The sequence below is a fragment of the Macaca nemestrina genome, chromosome 1 (assembly GCF_043159975.1).
Source record: "Macaca nemestrina isolate mMacNem1 chromosome 1, mMacNem.hap1, whole genome shotgun sequence".
NCBI lineage: Eukaryota > Metazoa > Chordata > Mammalia > Primates > Cercopithecidae > Macaca > Macaca nemestrina.
Window position 1 is genome coordinate 146,597,172 of NC_092125.1, and position 16,652 is coordinate 146,613,823.

General features: G+C 36.7%; 1 protein-coding gene and 2 pseudogenes across 3 annotated transcripts in view; 1 reads left to right on the forward strand and 2 right to left on the reverse strand.

The window, feature by feature from the left end:
• Nucleotides 1-16,652, reverse strand: part of LOC105482793 (heparan sulfate 2-O-sulfotransferase 1) — a 197,153-nt gene that overhangs the window by 51,693 nt on the left and 128,808 nt on the right. The window lies entirely within an intron of this gene.
• On the reverse strand, nucleotides 2,632-15,591 carry LOC139359999 (SUMO-activating enzyme subunit 2 pseudogene; annotated as a pseudogene).
• LOC112426878 (SUMO-activating enzyme subunit 2 pseudogene) lies at nucleotides 15,468-16,528 on the forward strand (annotated as a pseudogene).

The following is a 16,652-nucleotide window of genomic DNA, read 5'->3' on the forward strand; positions in this document are numbered from 1 at the left end:
TGTCAGGACACCATTCCAGGTCAATGTGACTCTAGAGCTCGTGTTCCACATTATACTGATTGTCTGAGATTTTGTCTATTTCTATTATAGAAAGAGGTAGAGCCTTATACTTAAATACAGCATTACAATATTATAGAAATATCTTTTTTTTTTTTGCAAATGCCTTTTAAAATTTTTTGATGCATTTTATTTTGGGATTGCAAAAGCATTTTGCAATTGTTTCCTGCAACATTCCTGTGAAATAGACATGGTAAATAAGTGAAACAGAGGGACAGAAGATGGTTGTCTTCTAGGTGTTAAAAAGCAAAACATGCTGTATTATCTTTGCAACTTCCTGTGAATATATAATTATCTCAAAATTTAAAAAGTTATAAAAAACCACAACCAAAGCCAAAAACAACATGATTATTGATATCATTCCCCAAATTAGTAATTGTATAATATTCTAGGTATTATTCCTGAATAGGGAAAAAAAATCACAACATACAAAGGTTTTCTTTATTTATGGGTTACTATACAGATTGTAAGGTCTGAAGTAGGTCTAATACAGGGCCTAAGTTTTTCTTTAAATATACCAACATACGTATAGAGATGAGACCTGTTATTCAAATTATAAGTGGAATCCTCTCCCAATTCACAGTTTAGAAAAACACCAATTTGCCTTGATTGTACTGACCAGAGTCAGATTTACCTGCATCCACCTTTTGGGAATGAAACTGCCATAGTATTTTTGGGAAAAAATTATTTTACCAGACGCCCATAGCCTGTTCACCCTAGCCTTTTACTTCTGTCTGCCAATAATGCCTGCACCAAGTATCTATTTTTAAAATACAAAATATCATAGTTAAAAATCATAGGTAAGCTGACTTCAAGGCTTCATTCTTTACTCGTCTCAGTCACTTGAAATAAATACACTGATACAAAATGGGGAGTCCAACTATATATGCTTTTCCTTTTTCTTGAGCTTTATTAAGACATTAATCTCACATTATCCCTCATCTCTTTCTAAATTTCTCAAGTGAACTGTTTTTCAAGTGAACTGTTCCTATTTTCAATGTCTATCTTGTAGGAAATTGAACAAATGCCACTGTAACAAATGCCATAAGTAAGAACAAAATACTTCTGGATCCAAGAATTGGAGAAAAACCTTCTGGAAAATACACTGAATAAGTTCAGCCTTAAAAGGACAGAGCTGGCTTTCAAGATGTGGGGATGGCTAATTGGAGAAGGCATAAAAGCCTGAGTAGTAGCACAAGCTGATAAACAACAAATATACTAGCATAATGATTATAATATTAACAGTAATGTGAAGCAGCAGCAAAAAAAAATGGCAATTTTAAGCTGTGCCAATAGGCATATAGTTATCAGTGTAACAAGTGCTTCTACTTTGAACCTTTACCGTGAGCCAGGAACAATGCTCCATGTTTGTTTGTTTGTTTGTTTATCTGAGACGGAGTCTTGCTCTGTTGCCCAGGCTGGAGTGCAGTGGCACGATCTCGGCTCACTGCAAGCTCCGCCTCCTGGGTTCACGCCATTCTTCTGCCTCAACCTCCTAAGTAGCTGGGACTACAGGCGCCTGCCACCACACCTGGCTAATTTTTTGTATTTTTAGTAGAGATGGAGTTTCACCATGTTAGCCAGGATAGTTTGATCTCCTGACCTCATGATTCCCCTCCCAAAGTGCTGGGATTACAGGCATGAGCCACTGTGCCCGGCCAATGGTTCATGTTTAAATGTACATTACTTCCCCTAAATTTTACAATAATCCTATATGGTAATACTACGGAATTTACACTCAGAGGTATTAATTATAGAGTTGTCAGGAACAAAGTCAGAATTCACACCCTCATCTGTCTGACACCAAAGCTTATATTCCTAACCACAACACAGTAATTACTGTTTCAAGTCACAGGAAGGAACAGTTGTTAAGAAATTTGTATTCAGTCACACAGGGCTATTATGTGTCATTTCAGGCACACATTAAAAACTAGAGTACTCCAGAATGGGAATGAGTTGGATGGATCATGCCACATAAAAAAACTCTTTAAAAAAACAGTGCACTTAGCTAAGAGAAAATCCATAAAAATGACTAACAGTCTCTTCAAATACTTGAAAAGTTATTGTGAAAAAGAGGCAGAATCCTTTTTGTAGTATTACTCCAGAAAAAAAGATGTGACTGTGGATCAAGAGAGAATGGGCTTTCAAATAATTAGTAGTGCAAAGTAAAGACACAGGCAGTTTAGGGGGTGGTAAGTTATTAGTCTCTGGAGATACTCATATAGAGGTTGCATAAGGAACTGTCAAAGAATGATGGAAAAAGGATTCCTGCACTGATGAGAGCTGAAATCAGGGGACCTATGGATTGCATAACCCTGAGATAAGTTCCATAAAGCTATGCTATCAATTTCTCCTCTAGAGTACAGATGTGTTTTTGGAGGACTCCCTCCACCCACTCACCCCCAAGCTCAAACAAAATCAAAAGAAGCAGAAATAGAGACAGAAGCAGGCCAGTAACAACTGGGTGGGAGCAAGGGAGTAGGATGCTTACTTATTCTCCCACAATCCTATTTTATTCAGTTTCACCCAGATGTATTTGTTTACCTTAAGACAAAAAATATAGCTTTTTTTTTTTCTCTTTTTCTTTTTTTGAGACAGAGTCTCGCTCTGTCGCCCAGGCTGGAGTGCAGTGGCGCGATCTCGGCTCACTGCAAGCTCCACCTCCCGGATTCACACCATTCTCCTGCCTCAGCCTCCTGAGTAGCTGGGACTACAAGCGCCCGCCACCACGCCAAGCTAATTTTTTGTATTTTTAGTAGAGACGGGGTTTTACCGTGTTAGCCAGGATGGTCTCGATCTCCTGACCTCATGATCCACCCACCTCGGCCTCCCAAAGTGCTGGGATTACAGGCATGAGCTACTGTGCACGGCAAAATACAGTTTTTATGATTACTGTGTAACTGAGCATAGCCATACTGTTCTATGTATCTTTGAGTAGTGAGAATGATATGATCATTTATAACCAAGCTTTTTCCACTGAATTCATCAAATAATTTCATAAAGATTTACGGGACTCTATTAATTTATAAGTACTGCACCAGGTTCTGGACATACACCTACTCTTAGAGAGTTTGGTGGTACAGCGTTATAAAAAAAAGTTTATACAAGATGCAATCGAGGTCCCAAAAATGGGATGGTTAGGAAAGGATCCAGAGAAGGTGACTGAGATAAGAAAGTACCTTCTGGGCCAGGCGCGGTGGTTCACGCCTGTAAGCTCAGCACTTTGGGAGGTCAAGACGGGTGGATCATCTGAGGTCAGGAATTTGAGACCAACCTGGCCAACATGGTAAAACTCCATTTCTACTAAAAATACAAAAATGAGCCGGGTGTGGTGGTGGGCGCCTGTAATCCTGGTTACTCAGGAGGCTAAGGCATAAGAATCGCTTGAACCCAGGAGGCAGAGGTTGCAGTGAGCCGAGATTGTGCCACTGCACTCCAGCCTGGGCAACAGAGTGAGACTTTGCCTTTTTTTTAAAAAAAAAAAAAGTGCCTTCTGGGTGACAAAGAAACCTTCTAGGCAAAGGGAAAAAGCATAAGCAAAGTCCTTGGAGGGCAACACTGAATAGTGCACATAGACCCTCAAAGTGGTTCTTAATAAGCTTAGAAGATAGGAGAAAGATAAAGGGCAAGCTAAAACATAAGGCAGAAAAGTGGGCAGAAGCCAGATCACAGTGTCTTAATCACCATACTAGGAATATGAATCATATCCTATAAGCCAGCATTCTGAAACTCATTGGTCTCAGAGCCTCTTATACACTTAACGATTGTTAAGGACACCAAAGAGCTTTGGTTTATGTGGGTTACATCTAGCAATAGCACATTAGTAATTAAAAGTGAGAAACATTAACTCACTTTAAAATAACAATATGACATGTCAGCATAAATGACATGATTTCGTGAAAAAATTCTCCAAAACCAAAAAAATTCAGTGTAACATTATATTTTTGCAAATCTTTTAAAATGTCTGGCTTAATAGAAGACTACTGGATTTTCATATCTGCTTCTCCAAAAGATTATCATAATATATTATTTGGGTTGGAGTCAATGAAGAAAATCAGACTCATACAGATACAGTTGGAAAAGGAGTACTTTAGTAGCCTTTTCAAATAATTGGAAATATTCTTTTTCAATTCTATACTAAAACCTAGTATTAATTTCTTAAAAGTTAACTGCAAGTGATAGAAAACCATATTAATGAATATATACTATTCATGTTCATATCAGTGAATATATTGTTATATTGATAGACTTTGCACTGTCATTTGAAAAATACTGGTATATGGAGTTACACAGATCCTCCAAATATTAATACATTAGAATTGTATAACAAAAATTATACAATTGTAAAAATCACATTCATTATAATACCACCAATCTCAGAGAAGTCTAAGTATTGGGAAACTCTTATGGTCATAGTGGCAGATACAAGGTTTTTTTATTTTTATAATTGGCAACTAATACTGTCAACTGTTTTCCTTACAGCGACAAGTTCATTTTGTTCATTGTTGAGAAAATATCTCCCAACTACACAGGTCTGAATAAACATAGTTTGTGTGTTGATCATTCTTTCAAGTAAAAACAGTGTTCTATGAAAAATATTGCCTTGTTGAGCTTGCAACTTGTCTTAATCTATTTTCTGTTGCTATGACAGAGACCGGGTAGTTTATAAAGAAGTTTCTTTAGCTCCTGGTTCTTTAGGCTGGTAAGTTCAAGACTGGGCAGCCATATCTGCTGTCTTCTGGTAAGGGCTTCATGCTGCATCAAAAAATGATGGAGGAATGGAAGAGAAACTGACACGTGCAGAAAATAGTAGCGCAAACGAAACAGGCAACCTTGCTTCATAACGACCTGATCTCATTGTAACTAACGTAGTCCTCAGAGAGTGAGAACTCACTAACTCCCTCAAGACTGCACTGATTCTTTTATGAGAGCAGATTTTTCATGATCCAAACGCGTCTTAAACCACCACCTCTCAACGCTGTTACATTGGGGACCAAGCGTTAACATGAGTTTTGGTAGAGACAAACCATATTCAAACCACAGCACAAGTCAATCACACAAGTGCTTTACCTCAAGACAATCTCTGTACTGTGGTATGCAGAAGTGCTTGATGTACTTTCCATATTGTGACAGAATATTAAGGACATACACAAAATAGTCAAGATTTAATAAAATTATTGCTTTCTGATGGACATTCTTATGTGAAAATGGCTTTTGAGGGTTTGGGCTGTTAGAGAAAGGTAGCAAAAAAACACAATGCCTACTAGTACAGTTTGGTACCACCACTGCTGTTTACCATGAGGACAAATATCAACTAGTGAAAAAGGCAACTAACATCGTAGAATTATTATGAAAATAGTTGTGAACTATTTTGTGAAAGCCCTAAAGGAGTCTTAAGGATCCCTATGGTACACGGACTGCACTTTCAGAACAACTTCTATAAGCAATAAAGAGCCATTTTTTTTAAGAGTTTTAAGTAACCTATATGGGACTTCTGCAATGCAAGATTTCCCCAAGGTATCATTTTATAGAGTGATAACGCTTACAGTTGAGTATCAATGGCCTGAAGACATAGTGAGGATTAAGAACTGAAGGAAAGCAACTGCAATAAGGAAGAAGCATGGGGACTGGAAGGAGACAGGTTAATGGGATAGAGGCTTAGGTGACAAGAGTAGATGAGGGATTGGAAGTGGCTAAGGTGCTGTCTCTAGGCTTCTTTACTGAGGAGGAAGATGGTGCCATTCACTGAATTTGAGAATTGGGGAAGGAAGAACAAATGGGGATGAAGAAAGGAATTCAGGATAGTTTGTACTCTACAATGAAGTTCTGAGAAATCAAGTATGTAGCTGGTCAATGAAAGAGCCGATTTTCATAATGGCTTTATTTCAAGCTTGTGTAAGAACAATATCCAAGCCTAACAGGTCTAGAGAATAGGATGAGGAAGGCACAATGGCAGAAAAGTTCTGGATTAGAGTGTAATATGGCATCTGTTCCCTCCCAGCCCCATGAATATCCGGATATTTATGTGTTTGAGTTTTTAGAGAAAGGGAATGCAGGGAAATGATTAAGGAGCTGTTTTGAAGAAGGGCTTTGTAATATAAAGGGGACACTGTATTAATTAGGGAAACATCAGCTGTTGTAAAGAAATCTCGATTGTTTACTACACAAGAAGTTTAGTTCTTGCTCAAGTACCAATGTGAGTGTTCCTGGTTGGCAGATGGCCTTTTATGCAGTAATTCAAGGAATTATGCTCCTTTCCTCTTCTGACTTTGCCATTCTCCCCAGTACCTTGAAGTCTTTTGATACAGCTGGCCGATAGAGTACAGAAAGCACAACTATTTCTTAATTATCTTGGCAAACACTAGTCATATGGCTCTGCCTAGATGCAGGGGTTGTGGTGAGAAATTTAATCTTTGGTGGGTAGTTGCTTCCTAGCAATAAAAACATATTAGAGGAAGAAATGCATGAATAGCCGGTATATAGTTCGCCATTTCTTCACAGAGGCACATAAAGCAGGTTCATAAGTGATAAAGTATGACATTAGTGAGGACATAGGAGAACTTTCTCCATTTCTACATGAAATGTGACATCAATCTTAGCACCATGAAGGCTTCCGTACTTTCTGGCATTTCCTCTTGGGGAAGCAGCAGAGATGATGATGCTTGATTAGAGACAGCTGTTCTATGGACAAGCCGGTAACCAAGCCGATGCTTATGCATAGAGGGAAGTCTGCTTTTCAAAAAACAAACAAACAAAAAAAACCCCACGAGATATCTCTAGAAGACTTTCAGAAATATTAGAAAGGAATTTCAATGGAGAATGAAGCCCTGTGCAAACATCTAGGGTAATGGCCAAAATAGGCTATTTGGCCTATTATAATAATGAAAAATAGGCTATTAATGTAATTCTGATTCCATATGTATTTACAGGGTTAGTGTGAGGGACAGACTTGGATTATCAGTTTCAGACACAGTGAGTTTCAGGTGCCCATGGAACATCCAGGTAGTAATATGCAGGTTACAGAAGACACACATCTCAGGAGAAAGTTATGAACTAAAGACAGAAATTAGGAGTCACAACACAAAGGCAGAGTAAATGAAATCATGAAGGTATAGAGTTAAGAAAAGAGAATTTTATTTTTCACTTTATTTTTAATTTTTATTTTTAAACATCAACAGAGAATTTTGAATTCATCAGCTTTTGGTTCTAAAAATCTGTGTTACCAACACTACCTAGAACATATGTTGCCATACAACCAAAAACAAATCTGCACTATCACTGCAAGATCATGTACTAATCTATTAACAAACATTTTAAGTGCTTTTGACCACGTTGTCCACTTGTAAATACTCCAAGTATACTGCAGCAGATAAATACTAGCTTCATGTCTTACTGACATGCCTTTAAAATGTTTTTTGAAGGACTCATGAGTTTTGTAACTCACAAAGCAAACAGCTGGACCTTACTACTAAGAATGCATTAACTAAAATCTCTGCTAGCATTTTTTTCCAAAATAAAACTAAACATAATATTGTAGAAGATGTGAAGACGGTTGAAAGTAAATTAGTCAGGAAGACATTAAACATTTTTTAATGCACTTACTGATGGAAAAATAAAACAGGAGTAAATTATATATAAGCTTTGTAATTCAGCTAAAATATTAATTTTGATATTAAACTGGTAGGAATATTCAGAGATTTCCTTAAATTCTCAGCAGAAGTCCATACTGCCATTAAAATAGATGTGCTTTGATTGTTGAAATAAATATCATACCAAGAAGATTAAAGCATTTTCAAAATCAAGAAAGAAATGCCAGAACTGTCTACAAAGCTAAATTATTTTCACACTTCAACAACTGCACCTGGTGCTCCACTCACTAGTAAGTAAAAAGAATAAGAAGTAACTAGGATTCAACTCCAGCTGGGTTTGGATATCATTAACTAAAACCTAATGCAGCAGCTGTTGAAAATTAGAATTAGCAATGCTGAAAACGTGCTATTATTTCACTGGAGTTTGATATGCATCATATTCTAGAGCAATGGTTCTCAAATTGAGCATGCACCAGAATTACTTGGAGCATTTGTTAAAATACAAATTCCTGCCTTCCCACATTCCCTAGCTACTAATTCCAAGGACTAAGAATTTGTCAATCCAGTTCCCAATGCCGATATGATGGTCCAGGAACACTTTGAGAATCAGTGTTCTAGAGGACATTTCTGTTGGCTTATTAAGAAGACAGATACAGAATATTATCTTTTCCATGTAACTAATTAATTTGTACCCCATTAACTGGAATTTTAGATATAGCTTAGATCTGTGAAAAACAACTTAATGGTATAAACTAGTTGTGAGGGTATTCTGGTCATCATGTCAATTATCCTTTAACTCATGGCACTGATTCTACTGGACTAATTGGATTTCCCATCTTCCTCACTGCTCCCCACCAACCACTAAGTCTCCTAAGGCTAGTCAGTTCCTCCTTAAAGGATGCTGTAACCATCATTATGAAAAGCACGAGTGAAATGTTTACATTGTTCTTGAGCATAAACTGTTATAAAACCCTTTGAAAATGCAACATTAATTAATTCTGAATCATGGTCATTACCCCACACCCTTTTAAACTGAAACTGTTTTTGGGGTACAACCAAGAATTCAAGAACCATGTTAAAGATATTAATCTAGGAACATTCTCTTATATGAAGAAATTCTGATTAAACTACAATTTCCAGTCCTGGCTCACTAGTTAAAAACTGAAGCTCAAGTAGATTGTACACTACCCATTGTGAAGACTAAAACAGTGAGTTAAAAATTTTTTTTGGGACTGGGTCTCACTCTGTCACCCAGCTTATAGTGTAGTGGCATGATTAGGGCTCACTGCAGCCTCGACCTCCCAGGCTCAAGTGATCCTCTCACCTCAGCCTCCAGAGTAGCTGGGACTACAGGCGCGTGTTACCATGCCTGGCTAATTTTTGTATTTTCTGTAGATACAGGGTTTCAGCATGTTGCCCAAGCTGGTCTCAAACTCCTAGGCTCAAGCGATTAGCCCACCTCAGCCTCCCAAGATGGTGGGATTAACGGTGTAAACCATTGCACCTGGCCTAATACTTTTTATATTTTACAGCTCTGTATCTTCTGAGAAACTGTTATAGCTTTTCAGTTGAATTTGTATTTTTAATGAATCTTTAAAAATTAGTCACAGGTATTAATATTCTAAAGATGTTCTTTTCTAAACATCAATTTCCAAAAATTGTCTTCCTTTGCATTTGTCTTGTGTAACAAAAAAGAACCATTATTCAGGATCCTGTAAACTACAATTCTTTACTAGTGACACTTCAACATGCCCACAATGCAATGACAATTGATATTCTCAATAATGACCAGTAAAATGCTGGACAGTTGTATCAATTGACAAAAACTAATGCTGGACCATAATTTGAGTTTCAATTGTGTTTTACTGAATTTTAATTACATGAAACAAGTGTAAGAAAAAAAATTCTCAAGTAGAATATTCTTCATCTTGCGGACTACCATTTACTATACAATAGACATTTTAATATCTACTTTAAAATAATTTGTTGATCTTTACATAGCCTATATATTAGCTTTTTAAATCCATTAATATTTTTGGCTTATTTTCCTATGCCAGAAATAAAATTACAATCATTATGAAAAGGTATGGGTTGATAAAATTAATGGTGATGAGGCAAAGTAACTCAAAACTGTTTTATTAGTTACTCTGCCTCATCCTCATTAATCTATTTGAATTAGGCAACATAAATTTAAGTACCTTCTAACTGAACACTGGAACCAATCAAACCATGAAAACCGAAAAAAAAAACATGTAGAATTAATGTGACTTTTTGGGGGAGGAGAGCCTAACTTGTTTAAAAGCTACTTCTTTCTCTGAAAGAAAGGTGATAACCATTATTACCCAGTATACAGCAGACATACAAATTTGCTTAAAAAAATATATACATACTAAATTAAACCATATGGGAGACAGAGTTCTTCACTCCGCAATCTAAGAAACATTAAAAGGAAGTGAAGGATAATGTTAAAAGTGAAAGTTTGAGGTGATTTGATCTCTACCAACCTAATGTTACACATAGCACAGTCAAAGCTAAAGCTCCATACATGTCAAGACTGTTTAGTATAATATTCTAGGAATATCACACCTGACTAATCCTCAGAGGTTTTTTCCTCTAATGGCGCCAAGACTCTGAAGGACACAGTGAAAGTGGCAGAAAAGTCAGAGATTAAAGTGGTCAGATAACTAGTGCAGGACCACGATTTCTGAGACTAGAGTAATCTAAGAATCATATATAAAGTTAGATTACCTTAAAATAGATTACAGGGTATAACAAATTCCATGGGACTGGGGAATCTGTATTTTTAAAAAGCTCCCAAGGTGATGTAAGAGCAGGTGGTCTAAAATCGATAACAGAAGATATTAGAAAGCAACACAGGTGTCAACATTTGTTGACTCTGGTTTGTGACCTTGTAGGTGCCATTCTCCATTTTACCCTTTTATAGCTAAAATTTTATAGGAGTCTCTGTAGCATAATCTCTCATATTTGGAGACCATTTTATTTCTAATGTACTCCCAGTTTATTTCCCAATTTTGGCTTTTTTTTTTTGGTGGCCTAAGAAAACCTAGAAATAATAAGCCTAAATAAAACAAAGTTCAAAAAATAAAGAAAATAGAAATTTTAGGAATAAGATTACTTGATGGGATCTATCAAATTACTCAAATTCTTAAATCTTAATTTATAATTACTAACATTTATAGTTGTACATTAAAAGATAACGTACTAATTATCTAGACCCATACACACCATAGAAAAGGCAGACTGTTAGACTAGATAATAAAGCAAGATTCAACCATATCCTGACCACAAGAAAACCACTTTAAATGAGAGAAACATTAAATAACTTAAAAGGAAAAGGATGAAAAAAATATATCATGTTATCACAAATCAAAAAAAGCTGGTATAGCCATATTAATGACAAACAGATCTCAGAGTAAAGAATATTGGCAAAGATAAAAAGGATCATTTCATAACGATAAAGGGGTCAATTTATCAAAAAGACATAACAATCCTAAACACTTTTGTACCTTTATAAGAAGAGTTTTAAAAACATATGAATTAAAAACTCACAGGAAAAACAGACAAATCTGCAAGTATAATCAAAGATTTCACCATCATGCTCACAATAATTGATAGTAAACAGAAAATCACTAAGATACAGCAAATTTGAACAGTCATCAACTAATTAGCCAATTGGCATTTAGAGAACACACCATCCAGAATGCAGATACACATTCTTTTCAAGAGTACATGGAACATGTGATAAGATAGACCACATTCTCACTCATAAAATGAGGTTCAAAATATTTGAAAGTACTCAAATCATACAAAATATGTTCTGACTAAAACAGAATTAAATTTAAAATAACAGAAAAGACATTTGAAATGTCCACAAATACCTGGACTAAATAACACACTTCAAGTAACCCAGAGGACAAAGAAAAAAACAAAAAGGAAAGTAGAAAAGTATTTTGAACCTAATAAAACAAAACCATCAAAATTGTGAGATGTAACTGAAGCAGTGCTTTAAGGGAAACACATAGCACTACACGATCATATTAGAAAAGAAGGCAATTCTAACATCAGTGACCTAAACCACAGCTAGTTCTTTGTGCCCCCCCAAAAAACAAAATCAATAAAACTGATAAACTTCTAACCAGACTAATAAGAAAAAAAGAGAAGATACAAATTATCAATATCAGAAATGACAAAGGAGAAAACACTACAGACAATAAAGGAATATTATAAGCAACTGTAGCCAATAAATGTGATAAATTGCTAAATTCCTTGAAACACAAAAATTAACAAAGCTCACGTATAGCTACACAGAATAACCTTTTAAATCTATCAAATGTATAAATAAAAAACCTTGGCACAAAAAACAAAAACAAACCTTTCTCACAGATAAACAAAAGGCCCAAATGGCTTAGAAAATTCTACCAAACAAACAAACAAAAATACCAATACCAAAAATACCAACACAAGAAAACATCAACACAAACTCTTGAAGAAAACTGAAAAGGAAAAAATGCTTTCCAATTGAGTCTCTGAAGCCAGCCTTTGATATCAAAATCAGACATGAAATCCCTTATAAACATAGAGACAAAAATTAACAAAATTTAGTGAAATGAAAGGACAATTATCATACCTATGTAGTTTATCCCAAGGATACAGATTGATTTAACATGCAAAAGTTAATGTAACTTACCTTATTAAACAAGCTAAAGACCATGTATTCATCTTAATACATGCACATAAACAAAATCCAACATCAATTCATGATAAAAATCTCAGCAAACTGGGAATAGAAGGGAACTTCCTCAAACTAATAAAAGGATCTCCTTTTATTTCAGTTCAGCTGGTATCATACTTCACTGAAAGACAGACTGGATACTTTCACCCTAAAACTGTGAAGGAGGCAAGAATGTCCACCCTCATCAGTTTTATACAACACTGTCTTGGAGGCTCTAGCCTGTGCAATAAGGCAAGAAAAAGAAAGGCACACAGATTAGAGAGCAAGAAGTAAAACTGTCTTGTCACAGACAGCATGACTGACTGTGTAGAAATTCTCAAAGAATCTATCAAAAAAGCTATGAGAATTAATGAGTTTAGCAAGGTTGCAGTATATAAAAACCAATATACCTAAATCAACTGTATATTACTAACAACAGACAATCAGAAATTCACATTAAAAAATACCATGTAAAATAGCACAAAAATATAAACAAACTTTGCAATAAGATGCACAAGACCATACAGTAAAAATTATAAAACACTGCTGAGGCCCGGCGCGGTGGCTCACACCTATAATCCCAGCACTTTGGGAGGCCGAGACGGGAGGATCACAAGGTCAGGAAATCGAGACCATCCTGGCTAACACGGTGAAACCCCATCTCTACTAAAAATACAAAAAACTAGCCAGGCGAGGTGGCGGGCGCCTGTAGTCCCAGCTACTTGGGAGGCTGAGACAGAAGAATGGCATGAACCCAGGAGGCGGAGCTTGCAGTAAGCCGAGATCATGCCACTGCGCTCCAGCCTGGGCAACAGAGTGAGACTCTATCTCAGAAAAACAAAAAACAAAAAACAAAAAAAACACTGCTGAGAAAAATTAAATAAGATCTAAATAGATATGCCACATTCATGATTAAAAGACTACTGTTAAGATGTCAGTTCTCCCAGAATTTATATACAGATGCCATGCAATCCCAATGAAAACCACAGGGCACTTTTTGGTATGACTTGACCAACTAATTCTAAAACTTGTATGGAAATGTAAATAATTTGGAATAGGCAAAACAAATTGAAAGATAATGAACAACTTAGTTGCTAGTTTCATAAAGTTCTCATTTTAGTTGGTTGTTTATTCCCAAACTAGTTTATGGCAGTTTTCTCTGTTACTGTAACTGCAAAAATGAAAGACATATGAGTGTGAAATGAAAGAGGACTATTGCTTCCATGAAAATCAAATTGGATACTCCAGAAAGACCTACGAAATACTGGTCTTAGATCAGATATTGACAAAGAAATTGCAAAAGACTTGAGGGAAAAATCTGGAGATCTAAGTTGTTTTGCAAAGGTGTTAAATTTTTTGGTTACATTTTAAAGGAAGTCCAAAATGGAAAATATAGACTAAGTATTATAGGTATGCTTTTATTAAACATCAGTTGATAACACACAAACTCGTTTGAATCTTATCTTTTCCTCTTAACATTACAAACAAGCTAGTTCTCCCATATTATTGAAAACATTGTTCTTTTAAATAGTTGCATCTGGCACAGGCTTTTAAAGTTACTGAATCCGTGCATACACATACTGACGTCTACCTATAATGAGGTACAGTCATTCATTTCTCACTCTTCCTGAATTGACAAGTAGGAATTAAAGATAATATGGATTAAGAAGAGTTTAAAATTGGATTCTCAATACAGATGTCACAGGCAATGACTACTTCTTTACTTAAAAAAAAAAAAAAAAGTCCTGGCTGAATATTTGTCCCCTTTATTCTCATCTATTACCTGTTTATTCAAATCTATAAAAGCAGCTTCTTCAAAAAACTACCGACCACAAAATTGCTATTAACTCAACAACCTGTGGCAGTTATCAAAACACTTCCCACTTCAAAGGTGAACAGTAAAAACAATTACCTATGTGGAGTTTTAAAAAAGGGTTTTAAAAACATCCCTCACTTATGTGTGAAGGCAAAAATATACACTGACATTTCATGCCTGGTGTCTAGTTGCTGTCTTCCTATGTTTGCTTTCTAGGGAATCAATAAAATAAAAATAATAAGGATAGAAATGGTAATGGTAGGCCGGGTGAGATGGCTCACGCCTGTAATCCCAGCAATTTGGGAGGCCAAGGCGGGTGGATCGCCTGAGGTCAGGAGTTCGAGAACAGCCTGGTCAACATGGTGAAACCCCGTCTCTACTAAAAAACACCAAAATCAGCTGGGCGTGGTGGTGGGCACCTGTAATCCCAGCTACTTGGGAGGCTGAGGCAGGAGAATCGCTTGAACCTGCGAGGCGGAGGTTGCAGTGAGCTGAGATCACACCATTGCATTCCAGCCTGGGCAACAGCCCTAGACTCTGTCTCAAAAATAAATAAAAACGACGTGCATAGCTCTTTACATCTAGAACCTGCTGGTCTTTCAGGCCTAACTGGGGTTCATTCTGTTGATCTGATGCATTCTTCTCCTTGACTTTGTACTTCAGCCCAGTTAAACAGCACTGGAGGTTTCCTTTTCCGTCATAGTTTGTCCATTGTCAACAGATAACAGATGTCATCATTAAAAAGCTTGGTAAAAAGTTTAACTGGATTATATCCAGTTGATTTAGTCCATTCCTCAGTGCAAATACATTTAATGTCACCATCTTTATTAGAATGTTCTAGCTCTGGCTTCGGCTTCTGTTGGTTCCCAGGCAGCTTCAGGGTCAGTTCTGTCAGAAGATACTTAAGTACTTTGCCCAAATGATGCAATGTATAGGTTCTGACGGTGTGTTACAAATTGTACAGTCAGGAGAGGTTCTCTGTGTTGGCTTAGGATGACATTCATAACACTTGGTCACACCCTTTTTCATAGTAGTTATTTGTCCAAGATATCCAGCAGTTCCAGTTCCAGTAAGAGGAACATCAGCTGCCAGGCACATTCTATTAACATGGTTTCGGGCAGCTCTGTTATCTAAAGCATTCATAACCAATAAAAACTATCAAAAAATTCCATATTGTAGTCAGGGTTCATGATGCTGTAATGGTAGGCAAATTAGTTTTCAGGTAAAATTGCAGTGCACTTTCCCTGGCAACCTGTGCCTTTGATCTTCCAACATGTTTCTTTTGAAACAAAAACTATCTGTTGAGGTTGGTGACATCAATAGTAACTAGATCAATCAGGTCAATTGGGAGAAGCCGGTGAGCACCAGGTTCTTGAGGAGCTCACAGCACTGAGACTCTGAGAGTTCATTTAGCAGAAAAGGGGGATGGAGCTGAGCTCATATGGGATAAGGATGACCCATATACAATGGATTTTGTCACCTCTGCTGCAAACCTCAGGATGCATATTTTCAGTATGAATATGAAGAGTAGATTTGATATCAAATCAATGGCAGGGAATATTATTCCTGCTATTGCTACTACTAATGCAGTGATTGCTGGGTTGATAGTATTGGAAGGATTGAAGATCTTATCAGGAAAAATAGACCAGTGCAGAACAACAGTTTTGAATAAACAACCAAACCCAAGAAAGAAGCGTCTTGTGCCTTGTGCACTGGATCCTCCCAACCCCAATTGTTACATATGTGCCAGCAAGCCAGAGGTGACTGTACAGCTGAATGTCCATAAAGTGACTGTTCTCACCTTACAAGACAAGGTAGTGAAAGAAAAATTCACTATGGTAGCACCAGATGTCCAAAGTAAAGATGGGAAAGGAACAATCCTAACATCTTCCAAAGAGGGAGAGACAGAAGCTAATAATCACAAGAAGTTGTCAGAAATTGGAATGAGAAATTGCAGCTGGCTTCAAGCAGATTACTTCCTCCAGGACTATACTTTATTGATCAACATTCTTCATAGTGAAGACCTAAGAAAGGATGTTGAATTTGAAGTTGTTGGTGATGCCCCAGAAAAAGTGGGGCCAAAACAAGCTGAAGATGTTGCCAAAAGCATAACCAATGGCAGTAATGATGGAACTCAGCCTTCCACCTCCACAGCTCAAGAGCAAGATGATGTTCTCATAGTTGATTCGGATGAAGAAGATTCTTCAAAGAATGCTGACGTCAGTGAAGAAGAGAGAATGCACAAGAGGAAATTAGACCAGAAAGAATCTCGGTACAAAGAGGTTACGTACAGAACAGAAGGAAGAGCTTGATGATGTCATAGCATTAGATTGAACAGAAATGCCTCTAAACAGAGCCCTCTTAATACTTATTTATCTGGGCAGAACCAGATTATGTTACGTCCTTTGTTCCAAAGGGAAAAAACTGACACCAGTGACTTGAAAATGATTCTGCTCCC